We start from the raw sequence: 14,587 nt of genomic DNA, 5'->3' as shown, positions 1-14,587 counted from the left end.
GTTCTATTGGTAATATATTTTATGTACGCTTTCTTTTTTTTCATTTGCCAGTTCCTTAATTTCTAGAGTGAACCAGGGTTTATTGTGTGTTCTGTTCGTGTCTATTGTTCTTTCTCCTAGGGATTCCTTTGCGCTGTTCTTTATGTTATTCTTTATCTGACGATTTTTGTTATAATGAAATCATAAGAAAGGTATCGATCTGTTAAATCGACAAAGTTCATGTAGTTATTGTAATACATAATACTTTCTGGTTTTTCAATCATTCAATCTAAGCCGAGCATGATGTATCGTTATAATCATTCTGACCTATCTCTTGTGTTTCCATAGATAAATAAAATTTGAAAACTGATAAAAGCAGCTTGAAATAAATCGACTGTTTGATGGCAATGCAATTAATCAATCAATGAAACAAAGTTATACTCAAGAAACGTACTACTACATCCGCGGTTACTGGATTTCGAATAACAAATGACTTATCACTAAGTCAACGGCCAGTAATGGGTTAAGCCACAATTTAGACAAAAAGGTACCGTACCTACTTTTGTCGAAATAAGCCTATTAAACATTTGGCAACTTCAACGCAAATGAGGTGAAATAATAATATATTTGGAATATGATTATTTTTTTTTGTAGTGATTTGAACTAACTAGGAATTTCTTGTGATTTAAGTAATGGAATTAAAAACTTTACTAGTTGTTGAATCTTTAAAATTTGAAAATAATGTTTCTTGGGCGACAATTTAGATAAAACACCGTACGCGTCTTTACTCGAATTAGCCTCTTAAACTTCAGGTAATTTCACAAATAGTACCTTATCATATAAGGACGAATTACGGACAATTAGCTTAAAATGGATGTTGAAAATGAAAAGTATTATAAGCCTCCACTCATTTTTTTTATTTGTTCTTTAAGTAAAAATAAATACATACAAAAAATTAATATACTACTTATGCAAAAAAATAGAGTGACGATGGACCAGGAAGCCCGATAAAGTGTGAGACGAAACCTGTACATAGTTCACGAAAGGTTAAGAAAATATAAGATTATTAATGTGTGTATAATCACCATTAATTAATAAAATATTTCCATCATCAATCGAAGATGTCTCAAATTTAATCGATATATTGCTCTTGAAATAAAGAATAAAAAATATAAACAATCTTGAGAGCCTTGTCAATTAGAAGAGTCAAGGCAAGCGTATATTCCCCACCTGGACGTATATTCATCTAATGATCAAGAAATACGAGACGAGAATGTATACCACGATGCGGTTTTGAAAATAAACACTGTGGTGATTGGTGCGCTTTGTAAAATTTGTTTCGAAGGACTGTGTCGTGACTTGTAGTTAAAGTGATTGACGGTTTACTGGAGATTTATTAAGAGTGAGCTACTCAAATATTTTGAACCATTTTATTCCTTATACAAAAATTTTAGAACAACGATAATGATTTATTTATTATTCATTTCATTATATATTTAAGTCTCTATAACCAATATTGTTCTATTTTATTTTATTATAAATTGAAATAAATTTCATAATCACATAAATATATATGATGAAAATGATTTTAATATGTTTAAACACAATCATATTGATCTTTTCGAAATTTTCAAATATACTAGACTGATACGATACACATTCATTTCTGAGTATGACATATTTCATTTATTCAACTAGCCGTATTAATTTACATATTTATTACTCAACTGCTACTATATAATAAATCAGGAAAGATAGTTGGAATTATTCACAAACCGAAAATGACATGGTTTTCTCGGTGACGGATTCACACATTTTTCATTTCCTCATTGTGTAAAATACGTTTATTAAACGTCGCTATATATTTACAATGGGAATTAATCACTTATAGAAAAAGAAAAAACACTATTATAAAATCAATCGGAAATAATAGCAGAATAGCTGCTATAATTTAATTATAATGAATTTGTGAAACACTTTTCTCTTTCTTTCTTTAGTTTCTTTTTCTTCAGTTATCATCTACATTTAGGAGATGGACTATCTATTATCATAGCTGTTTTGACTTTGGAAGAAGCGGCCCTAAATTGTTTAGATGATGTCATGTGAAACCATTTTCGTAGGCAATATATCTTAATTGTATCCATTTTTCTTCGAACATTGGTTTCCTGATATATCCATGACATTTTCTACGGTAGGCTCACATCTCATAGGCGTCTAGTCTTCGCTCGCAATATGCGTTAAGGGTCCAAGCTTCTACACCATACAAGAGGACTGGGAATACATAGCACTTGGGCATCCTTGTTACAACTCCAAGCTCATGTCGCGGCTACAGAGAAGCTTCTTGATATTCATAAATGATGCACGGGCTTGTTGATTTCGACTCCTTATTTCTGAACAATAATCTACGGAGCAGTTAATACTTGTACGCAGGTAGTCATTTTTCTGAACTCTTTTAGTCTTACGCTTTCCATGTAAAATTGTTATTTTTTGCATCAGTTTTATTAATAATCAAATATTTGATCTTCTTCATGTTAAGTGTCAGACTATATTCTCGACTAACTTTGGCGACGAGAAGCACAGTGTCATCTGCATACCGTAGATTGTTCAGTGGAATACCGTTAACTGTTATGCTGCCAGCGTTATTTGAGAAGGCTGTGATAAAAATTTCCTAACAGTAGACGTAAAGAGCAATGGAGAAAGATTTCTACTGCATTCTTTAGTTTGGACTGAATGCGAACAGACCCATTTTGGTTTTAATATCTCTGTTAAAACTTGTTGCTAATTCTCATAAATTAATTTGTACAGAAAAATTTAAATATATTTGTTCTGAATTTTTGAGTAGCCCAAAGGTTTATCAGTTTGTCATAGCTCATACTTAGTTACTTTCTATATAAAGAATTGCGTCCTCAAAGAGCATTGAATACTGGAAATACGAGAATACGTCTGAGCAGTATATATCTCCGACTGTTGGATACTTCCACTGCTGTGTGATTAGAGTGAATTACTCCAATGAATGCAATTATTACTACAGTAATGATATGGAGTGTTTTATAATCAGCAGTAAAATATGTATACTCGTACATATCATTAAAATGATAAGTTGAGAATGATGAATGTCGCTGCTGTCATAACGTTGTATCAAGTTATTTTATGAATTTATTGACAAACGAGATTAGTAGTAATCTGCATATGTTTAATGTTGAAGATGCTGTTGTCCATATCTTCATTTTTCAAAAAACATCCTCTTCAGTCTGTTTATCTATACTCTTCTTTTTTTTTGCTGGTGGAGGGTACAGACCCTCCGTGTAATTCGTGTATTCAGTATAGTACATTCATATTAAGTATACACAGTCATGCTCCAAGTGTGTGAGTTTCATCTTTGAGGAAAGAAATGTTACATTATTCTCTTTGTCCACACTTTTCTTAGATTCCGACGAAGAGGTGAAGGCAAGTTCGTCTGGGAATTCGACGTCCTTAGTAGTATTTGTGAGATCTGTCTTAATTGCACTTCCGCTCACAGTTGATACACAGATTGGTGCGTTCGACGCCTGTTTTTGGTAGCTACATGCTTTTCTACATGTCTTGACGTATCAGCATGATATCGGACACAGCAGTTTGAGAGGAAAAGAAGTTTGTTAAGAGTTGATTGGTTCCAGGTAATTTGATGTTCGTTTCCAATCCTAATCCTTGACCAACAACTAATAAAACTTTCTCTACAGCTGTGTCGTGTAGCTACAGCTATTGATGGTGACTATTTTTGATGAGATGGCTTCTTACTATCAATGTACCTCATAAGGATGATTGACAGTTCATTCCTTACTGTGTACAAGTACACTTTGACAGGTATCTGTCTTTTGCTATTGAAATGCTTTCTTGGGATGACTCACGGTTTTTGGACACATTTACAACATATTGTATTATTTATTATTCACACGTCAAGTTTTTATAGCATTCAGTAAAAGCGATTTTTACGAATAGGTGAATTCTTTCTACTTTTATTTTACTCTTATATGAAACTGGCCTGTCGAAAAATAGCTTTTGTCTGAAATATATGTCAAAATTGGAGAAAGTGACAGAATTTGGTCGAAAATTGCTTAAAAAATAAAGTTTCGAGCAAAATTTTTTCCCGAAAACTTCAAATTCATGTTCAGTAACCGAAAAAAATTAATATGAAAAAATTAATTGATTTCCTATGACAATACTATCCCATAGCGATTATTACATATTTGAATGTAATCCTGTATGTTCGAATTGATGGTCCTCAGGTCCTCAGGTCTAAGATGAAGGAAATAATTTTAATCCATAAGAGGTTTAATATTTCATAAAGTTTATTTACTTATACTTCATGCCGGTCTCATTATAGTATCGCTTGCCTATGGGGGACACTGGGTATTGATGGCTTCAGTTAATAACAAGGCAAGCGACATTAATTATTGTTACGACTGTGCGTGAAACAACTATTAATCGCATGGCGTTTAAACGCTATTCTATTATTCAATTTAATTGAAATTGATTTCGGAATAATAATTATAATCCGTCTCCGCTAGAATTACATGTGAAATTATTATTCATATTTCGAAATTTATGTGCAGACACTCGCAAAATTTAGGAATATTATATTTATTTTTCTATGTTGTTATTAGAATTATAGACAATTTATATAACTCAGTTTAGTAATTTCATTGTGTTAAAATTTCATTCATTCATTTCATTTACATAAAAAAATAAAAATATTCTACAGGACCTGCAAAAAAAATCGGGATTAAATAGATGACGTGAAAATAATGCTGTGACAAAAAAATCTTATCATACGACCCCTCGTTTTTGAGTATTAATTTTACTACAAATTTGATCCAGTATTCTTGATTAGCATGACTTGGAATATGTTGAACCATAGAAGCGTCAAATTGGGATACTTATTCTAATAAGCTTAAATAATTTCCATTGTGAGGTGAACCAATAATTTCCATTGTGAGGTGAACCAATAATTTCCTCACTGCTACGAAACATAAGACCTCATTCGGCTAAAAACTTTATTAATGTAATGATTCGTATTAAGAGTAGCCTCCAATACTTGCTCATTCTCAATTTGGCAAACAAGTTGAGAATCAACACGCGTCTTTTGGTTCTTGAGGTTTCACAGCAAAATTATGGCTTGTCTATGCGGGGTGCTTTCTTCATGTCTTGTCAACAAATTGTGCGTATTCTTCCAGTCATCTAATCCGTCTTTCGTAGATCGGGGTTACGAAATATCTAAATTTTTCACTTTGTAAATAAAACAGATAAGTCGTCCTTTGGTTTCTGAATAACATCACCAGTCTCTGATGTGAATTTTATTCTTTAGTGTATGTTTATACGTGAAAACATGACTTGGTAGAATCGTGACTTATTTTCATTTTTGTAAATTTTATTTCAAGATAAAAAAATCCCTATTCATATGCTGCAGTTGTTCCTTTTCAAATCCAATAATCTCTGTCAAAGTTGCCATTCACCAATATCGTTAAGTTTTGACTTGAAACTGTAGACTAGTTTTTGTACTGAACACGACGGCTCTAGATCGAGAGAAATGACTAAACTTATAACTTATAAATTGCTGTCTCTCTAGCTACAGCTTTACTTATAGAAAATGTAGCGTCATTAGAAACAGTAGTAGTGCCATTATTATTTAGATGGGATTCAACTTCTGAATTTTCTGATTTTTTTTTCTGTAGTTACAGCAACATTCCTCTGAAAAACTCGAAAAGCTTGTGTGTTCTTGACAGAACAACCTTGTTCTTCTTTTAATTTTTATCTTTTGCTTTACTCTTAGCACTTCCAGAAGCATAGTGCCGACCCGTATCTCTAGATCTGACTACGTTCAGACAATTTTTTTTTATCATTTTATGTGTCTGTATGGAATATTTATGTATGAATAATTATGCAAAATATACAATTAGAATGATAAAATATCTTACCTTATGTTAAGTTATTCTCGTTTGTACATATAAGGTAAACTGTTCACCTTCAGTCTCTGAAGACGATAACTTTGTTATAGAAACGCACGTCAGACAGTGTAATTGTGAGTGTTGGTGTAGTGGTGGTGTAAACAGTGTATTCAGTATGAATATCGCCAACGGTTCCAGAAATTCCAACTTAGTAATGAGGAAATTGTAAAACGATTAAAAAGTTTATGTCTATGTTAGAAATAATGCTAAAAAATATCTATATATGACAGCGATATTGATTCATTCTATTTAAAGGACACAACTTGAGAACATTAACGAACATTAACATTAACAACGGAGTGGCAACTTTGTTGTTAATTTTATTTGTCACCTTTTGAGGTATTCTTTGTGGTGGATATATATTGTCAGACTTACCACATATATTTAACATAATTTATAAGAGAAGCATATTCTAGTTTTGGATAAACGATTTCATTAAAAAATAAAGATACGGTATTAACTTTTATAAACTGCCTAGAGTTTCTCAATTTGAAACTAAGGTGTCTAAAGCCTCCACCAAGGATAATTCTCAACAGTAAGATACTATCCAATGTATCACCAATTGAATGTTGCACATCTTTTAAGCACATTATTAGCAATGCGATAATTGATATGAATGGGGTTAGGTTTTATAGTGAAATATACGCATTTTAAAATGTTGAGAGGAGGTCCATTTTTATCTCGACACTCACAAATTGTTTCAATATGAAATTGAAGTCAGGGACATTCACCAATGTTGATATCGAATGATAATTCCAGAGGAATATCACTACTACATATAAGTTATATGCAGGTATAGATAACATAAGATAGAATAAGATAGGAGGTAGACAATGCATTAAACTAAAAACCTGCAAGATTTATATCCAACACATCAACGCCAGTCAAGATATTCACCTCGAGTCAAATAACAGAACAAATTACAGACAATAGAATTTACGATGATTTAGGGGAAGTCTTCGATAGTACACATAAAAATATGGGAAATCGACTAGGAAATAATTGATATTCGTAGACCTTCCTGAGTTTTATGTATGGAATGCCTCAAATATCTCGGAATTTTTGTGCGCAAGGACCGGTATTATGGTGGCATCTACATTCTTGTCAATCTTTCCTTTTTCAGGAAAAATAATAAACTTTGTTATTTCAAATTGATCACCCTACATATTTTGTGCTTTTAGAAATCTTTAAGAAATTCTGGTTATTTTTCATGTAATATGTCTATACCTAAATGCCATGTTATAGCTACATTTACTGTATCTTCACCAAAGTTGCGATAAATATTGTATATTTAGATGGCTACGATTGAATAAACTTGTTTAATTTGGATATTCTTTAATAATTTATGTGCTAATACAAACAAGGTCTAGTGTCAGTAAGTTAGTAAAATGTTTAACGAAACTGGTGCAGTAAAATATTTATCCAAATTTCCACATTTGTAAAGTGGAAAAATTACAAATCCTGGAAAACATACAGTAAATCCAATTACAGCACAAAATGTTGTCCATTTACTTCAAGACAAGCCATGCGATTTTTAAAACTTTGTGGTAAATTTTGCAGCATCCCTGACTGCTCAATTCTTCTTATCTCTATGGTGATCATATCTTTTAATTCCCGTAAAAGGAGAGATATGACAGCAATTTAAATACAACCATAATACCGGCCGTATCACAAGACTTCAAGACACAAAAATTTATAAAAATCGTATACCTCATTTCCGAGATAATTGAGGCGTCCATTGCAAGTCTGGAAGTATGTGGATGAGCATTGTCACACATAAATAAAACGCCAGGACCTCTAGCTGCTGATATGTAATGGTGATTGGTTGTAGATTGGTATTACGGTGTAACATACCGGTCATAAAACCGTCCTACTTATACATTTACCAGCAATGATCGTACTGACTTACAAATACGGATAAATCACAAATCAAAATTTTCCACCAAATGACGTTTTTCCATAAACTGTTATCTAGTACTTACACTAAGCGAGTCCATTGATTTCCTCGCGTTATTAGAGGGCCGTTTGGTATGGAATCTTCGACGAACTGAATATATCATTCCTAATATTTCTAAATAATGTTAATAATGAATGGAAAGGGTTGCAGGTAATTTTACTTAGATGAAATCTTTTGTGAAATATATAACATGCCTGAAAATACTCAATACAATCCCTAAGATGCATGAGAATAGATTTAATTTCTACGAATTACCCAGAATTTGCAATAGAATTGATATTTTTATTCTTTCTTTATCATTTTGAATTCCATCAAATATGTTGAGCTCCATGGATTCCATATTTTAATACATTTTCAAAGGTTGAAGAGGCAGACAAATGTCTGTAAATTTATATTACCTAGAAGCACGAATATTGGATTGATATTGACATTTATAACAAAGGGGATATTTCAAAGTGTGAAAGGGTCCGAGCGAAGAGGTTGTTGAACCGGAATAATATTTTGAAATAAATATTTGAGTTTAACGTTCATGATCCTAATAGTGACTACAGATAAAGTAGAGGGTTATTCGTTATACATTACACTTTCATTTACAACGTTATTATCACCTATAAAAAAAGTGGATGTAACTTAATTTAGTTGATTTTTTCTATGGTTTAGTAGACGATAAAGAAATGATAATTGTCATCAAATGTCACCCCTACTTAATTATGTTATATTGGATCTTTTTATATCGAAAGTCTTTATTGAGGGGCACCATCTGATTTTTTAAATTATCACAGATATACAAATATAACCAATTAACAGTTCATAAAAATAGACTGTATGGAAAAAATTATAAAAAGACTTTGTCCAGGACGGTCGTCTAAAAAAGGCTCACAAAATATTGGCCAGGGCAGTTGCCCAAATAGAAGAAAATCTAGCTTTGGCCGGAACGATTATCAAAAAAAGCTAATAAAACTTTGGCCAGAACGGTTCCTTTATATGCTTAGAAATAAAACTTAGAAAATGAAAGAAACTTCGAGTATTCTGAGAGAAAATAAAATTAACAGAATCCGGCCTGGAAAACAATACTTCGTAAATAAAATACTAGTGATTTTCTGGGGATCCCTTCTATATGGTCTTCGGATCCAATATTTCTTCTTCAAGTGGTGCAAGGAAAATCTTATTTTTATCCGTAGAAATGTTTTTTCGTGTAGAATTCCCCTCTAAATTTTCACTGAAATAACGATATCAAACCTAGAGAAATTTTTTTGTAGTTGTTTCGGTTTACTCCGTTTATAAGGATGCTTTCCAAGGTAGAATTGACTTACTGTCCTACAGCTACGACTAAAAGAGGTTTTTCTGTTCCTTCCAACCTTTTTAGATAGAGGACTGTCAAGTAAACCCCACCACAAACAACGATAATTTCGCTTGACCAATGTCAATTATTACGACCCAAAATGTACATTTATCTCACGAAGTGTAGATATAAGAAACCCAAACGTTATGTTGAAAAAATGGAATCATTTTTAGGCAGATTTTTTTCCGGTAGAGCGTGTTAATTTTCAAGAAGTGCTCGCTTAAATGATAGCGAGGAAAGTAGTTGTGTTTGCAAGAAGTTTTTCATAACGCTTGCCTAATATTTTTTATTTGGAATAAAAGAGTAGAAAAAAATCATGAAGAATATGAAAATAAAAAAATATTTGACTAGCAATGAAAACAGTTTATGTGTCTTGAATACTTGCGCAGTCAGTTGCAGAAAAAAAAAGAGAGAGAAATGCTTTATTGTCAAAAAATTGTTACAATTTGTAGACAAAACCTTGTAAAAACTAAGAAACAAACAAAAATAACTAAATAAAGATAAAACAAAATAAAAATTCAATATATAAAACAAAACCACAAAGAGTAACAAAATTATAAGTAATAGTAATAGGTAATAATTAGTATATAAGTTGTTGATAGATCCATAGCAAATTTAAAACAGAATGCCCGGAATTAAATATTATTATTAGAATAGGAGTCGTTTACAGAGTAGAAGGGAATTTCCAGTAAATATGCCCTCAAATTATTGCGGAATGAGGGAAAAGATGATATCGATTTGATTTCAATTGGCAAGTGATTGTGCATTTTTTTTCATTGTAAAATATTGAGCCCTAAACTAATTCTGAACGTGGAGAAGGCAGGTAACGATCGCGCTCCGCATTCTTAAGTGGATAGCCGTGCAACGACCTTTCTGAAATTGGGGAAGCGTGCTTACGAATTAGGGCAACGGATTCAAAGATGAATAAGGAAGGGAGAGTCAGAATTTTTAATCTTTCAAAGAAGTTTCTGCAGTGACCCCTGCTGTTTAGTCCGGGTAAATATCTAACAGCTCTCTTTTGTAGTTTGAAGATTAGCTCAAATTGAGTCTCACAACACATACCCCTGAAGGAAAGGGCATATCGGAGATGCGACTCAATAAGGAGTTAATAAACTGTTGAGGAGGTGGATAAGTTCAGTTCTTTGGAAACTGATCTCTGAGTGCAAAACAGGAGGAGCTTAATTTTTTAGATAAGGTGGCAACATGTAACTCCCATTTCAAGGAATTCCACAACAAGCCCTAAGAATTCTACATTTTTAACGACGTGAATGGTGGTGTTGTTTAATAACAAATGTATTTCACAATGTTTTCTCATATTATAAAACTTTAGCTTTAGAAACGTTGAGACAGAGCAGATTAGAATCGCACCATGATTTAAGTGTGATTAGGTCACTATATATGGTTCTATGAAGTGCCGGGAGATCAGGGTTGCTCCAAGAGAAACTAGTGTCGTCTACAAATAGACCATATTTTATCACATTTATCATGTTTAAAGAGGCGATGTCGTTTATAAACAGAAGAAACAAAATAGGGCCTAGTATTAACCTTTGGAGCATTCTACTGGCTTGCAAGAAGACATTGTTATATCAACCCTTATAAGCTGATTTCTATTTGTAAGGCTGACTTGAACCATACGAGAGGTGAAGAACTATAATCTGGGTAAATTATTGGGATATCATTTCTAAATCTATCTAATCTAATCTATCTTATGATTTTCGACACATTGAATTAAATTTGTTATTCTTTCAGATCTACTTTCATAAATTGACGAGTGGAAATTTATAACGGGCTATGTGATTGTTTCCCCTTTTTTATGGGGTATGTAGCTTGTTTAACAAGCTTCAAATACTGATACTGTTTGAAAATGTGCGCACACTAAGGGCGGCATTGGTGTTCTGATATGGTAGGCTATGCGTGTGTACATTAACTTTATTATTAAGTTTGTCAAGAACGGGTCAGTTAGTTCCATTTTTATGAGTAAAAACACGTGTTCATTGTATTTTATGTTATTTTTCTCACTGATGAAGATGATCCACGAATTGTCGACCGTGCGAACTGTATTTCCTGAAAAGACTAAGACTTATAAAGAATATTTAAGTAGTGATTTAGACTATACTGCTTTACGTCGTTCTTTCAATGGAAATTTTCCAAAAAATATCCGAACATATTTTTGTAAAATATTTAATTCAAATTCGCAGTGCCACATGCAATTTTTGTGATCCGCTTTATGCCTCTATGAAGAGCAATCCAACAAAATTTAATGTGAAACATCCCTCAACCGCACTTCATTGTAATGCAGTAAAGACAAAAAAGAGATGTGTGTTCACGACTTTAGTATACACATTCCAGATAACGAAGGCGGTTTCCACTTTTATGTGGCATGAAGCACTAACAGGTAGGGGTGCAAGTGAAATTGAATCTACCGTATTGAGAGCAGTACGTTGCTACAAAATAACACCAAAACGTAATTTAATAGTGTGGAGTGATAATTACACTGCACAAAATAAAATAATCTAATCGCAGAAGGGTTCACTGATGAAATAGAGCAAAAATATCTCAAATAGAGAAGAAAAAGTCGCAATACCCACGTACTTATCGATTTAATTAAATTAATCGTTTCTTCACGGCTTACCCATCTCTAACATAATTGCAGACCAATGATTTTTTTTTATTTTGATGCTGCACCTGCAGCGTGAAAGAAAATCTGGAAAAGTTTTAGAAACAGGTTGAACAGTGGGTAATAAAAAGGACCTCGGTAGAATGAGCTACCCGAGTGAAAACAGTTTTTTCCAATAATTATTACTTTAAGTAGAATATTTTATTTCTATTTTTGTAAATCGTATCTATAAAATAAAAATTATCTTTCCAAATTAATAATTATTTATTGCTAAATTGTGTATATTTGTTGTTTTTAATTGATTTTATTAAATCCATCCCGAATAATTTTCAACGTTGTATCTGATAGTTGATATAACGTGAAAAATTTCATACTGCATGTTAGTTTAAACAAAACATTTGTAACTCATAATAGTCTTTTCAATTCCCATGATCTCAATTAATTAAACCAATTCAGTATTGAAATTTAATTAGCTTTACTTAATTATATTGCTAAAGGTACATTGACAGTTGGACAAATTGTTAAAGGTAGTTATGTAATTAAAATGTCGATGTGGTTTTATAGTCAAAACGAATTTTGCCACATTAACATTTAACCAAAAAGGTCAACCAATTATTTTATCTAAAAAAGAATCACGAAATCGAAAATTATGTTTAGGAACTCTTTCGATATTAATATTAATTGCAGCATTTAGTGATAGTTATAGATCAAGTCAAATATGTGAAATTGTACTCAAATACTAGGATCATCGGAAATGTTTGCGACCTAACAAAGAAATTATTATTATTCAACATAGTTTCCTTTTAAGTAGAGACACTTAGACCAAATAATAGTAACGTCTTTCTACTCAAAATAGGCGTTTAGGTCGATAACGTCTTTGTCTAATGGAAGTCTGCTGTAAGTGAAATCCCAAGGTTAGGGAACTGAAAAAAAGTGATAAGGGCCCTATCTGTTGAATACTATGAATCTTTAACCAATTCGAAGTGCAATTTTAGCCATGTCTATCAATGAGATGTGAAGGTGCGTTGTCCTGGTGGAAAAGGGCCCACTATTTCGTTTAATGCCGTTTTTTGTAATTTCTCTCCTTATCTTATCCACCAAATGATGCACAACAATTATATTTTATTGATTTCCTTTTTGGAACATGTTCGTCCTTTACAATTCACTATCTTGTCAATTTTTTCGTTTCAGGAGTGTGATGGCGGATCTAAATTTAATTTAAGTTTTCTGATTGAACATTCTGCTTAAACCGCTACAAAAAAGCCTGCTTCAGCTTTTGGTCGTCCCGAAAGCTGGTCTTCAGTGTCGATGATACGGCCACGTTGAATTCGGATTTAATGATAACTGTATAATATTGAAAAATTTTCATGAGACATAACTCAAAAACCTTTTTTATGAAAGAGGAATTACATGTGATAGAAGAAGAGAAATAAGAAAAATAAATAAAGCAGGACATTTTACACTCCCCAACGAAGTTTTACATCCAATAAAAGGAATTGTGGTTTAAAAAGGAACCCTGTTAAATACAGCATTCATTTTCTTAAAAAATAGTGATCTAAAACATTCCTGATGATCATAATACACATACCAAAAATTTTTAAGCAATTCAAATAGATCGCGAATAAGCTATGTTTTACGTGTACCGTTCGGAAGCATTTTATTTTTAACTGAAAAGCAACTAACTCAAAATTCATTAGATGCAGAATATTTTCTTTTATTTTAATCGCATTGAATATAGTATTTTCGTAACGAGTACGACTCGTACTAAATAAATCAGTAAACTGATTTGTTGAAATACTTCATAGCGATAATAATAATATAATTTTTCCATTGATTCCGCTAGCTTCTTAAAATTTTCACTTAATAAAATTTATTGTAGACGCAGTTATGGTTCTGCGGATTTGAAACCTTTCTTACTACTTTTCACAATTATGGAGCAAATTAAATTTGTAGAGGTGCTTCATATGTTTGTATGTGTATATATTTTAAAATTTGGGTGCATTTAGTTTACACGTATATAATCTGAATAAATGAATAAATTTTTAGCATGTGTTTATTATATTTAGATTGCTTTACTATTCAAATGAGAATGTAAATAGAGCAGATGTTCAGTTGGAATTTTGCAATTTACGGTCAGATTCATCTCATCATAGAATAAACGGGATAGGATTGAACTTTTCCAGGGTATTTTTGCTGAAAAACGTGTTAGCAATTGACATGACAAGTGTGAAATTTAATTATATTTTTATGAGTCAAGAAGTAAATTATGGATTAAAAAGAGCAAAAATATTTAGCTGATGTTCAGATGCATAAATATGAAACGGAATTCTAATTGACGAAAATGTGATGAATATTGAATGTATAATTTTAATGAATTGTCATTATACATACAGATGTGTAATGTTAAAATGGTTAATAGATATACTAACATCCTTTTTAATATCGATACTATCTTTTCATAGCAATGTCAAATAGAAGTTTGAAAAATACTACAAAGTTGATAATGATACAGCAGAGCCCAAGGAGCCAAGCAAGCTGAAACGGTGGGGTCTAGGCTTATGTTGGAGTGAAAAAAAGTCAAACAAGAACAAGATCTAACTAACTACGGTGCCCGGTCACTCAAGCAACAAAGGTAGTCACGAAGCTGATTTTCTCACCAGAACTTATTCTTGATGTAGCTAAAAGTATAATTAAAAGAAATAGTGATA

The 14,587-nt window shown here is 32.0% G+C and overlaps 1 protein-coding gene across 1 annotated transcript in view; it reads left to right on the top strand.

The window, feature by feature from the left end:
* Positions 1–1,247: 1,247 nt before the first annotated feature.
* LOC130448722 (uncharacterized) overlaps positions 1,248–14,587 on the top strand; it is a 90,409-nt gene continuing 77,069 nt past the window's right edge. Inside the window, exon 1 of the mRNA XM_056786211.1 lies at positions 1,248–1,381. The gene's annotated coding sequence lies outside the window, so the exon portion shown is untranslated. The remainder of the gene's footprint in view (positions 1,382–14,587) is intronic.

This window comes from Diorhabda sublineata, chromosome 9 (genome assembly GCF_026230105.1).
Source record: "Diorhabda sublineata isolate icDioSubl1.1 chromosome 9, icDioSubl1.1, whole genome shotgun sequence".
NCBI lineage: Eukaryota > Metazoa > Arthropoda > Insecta > Coleoptera > Chrysomelidae > Diorhabda > Diorhabda sublineata.
The sequence above is the reverse complement of the archived record's forward strand: the minus strand, read 5'-3'. Positions and strand labels throughout refer to the sequence as shown.